The sequence below is a fragment of the Eimeria mitis genome, genomic scaffold (assembly GCF_000499745.2).
Source record: "Eimeria mitis Houghton genomic scaffold, Emh_scaff1803, whole genome shotgun sequence".
Taxonomy (NCBI): Eukaryota; Apicomplexa; class Conoidasida; order Eucoccidiorida; family Eimeriidae; genus Eimeria; species Eimeria mitis.
The window spans coordinates 1-312 of record NW_013570123.1 but is presented as its reverse complement, the minus strand read 5'-3'; positions in this window follow the sequence as shown (position 1 = coordinate 312).

Here is a 312-nt window from a genome sequence, read left to right as displayed (position 1 = left end):
TATATATATATATATATATATATATATATATATATATATATATATATATATATATATATATATGTAGCGCTGGAGAGAGGCTAGTGCATTCTACAGCTTGATAGAGCTCCGCTTATGGCTTGCTTCCACCACCCATGTCGTCAACAGCGAATATTATATTTCAGTGTTGAGGCCACGCGAGCCTGCCCAGTCAGACTGGTGATAGTTGCCAGCTGAATTCAAATGCAATGCATTTCAGTGGCTTTTTTGTGTTCAGCCGGTGGTACGATTGCTCCATCATCGCAACGACGCCGTTCGGGTTTCGCGTGCGTT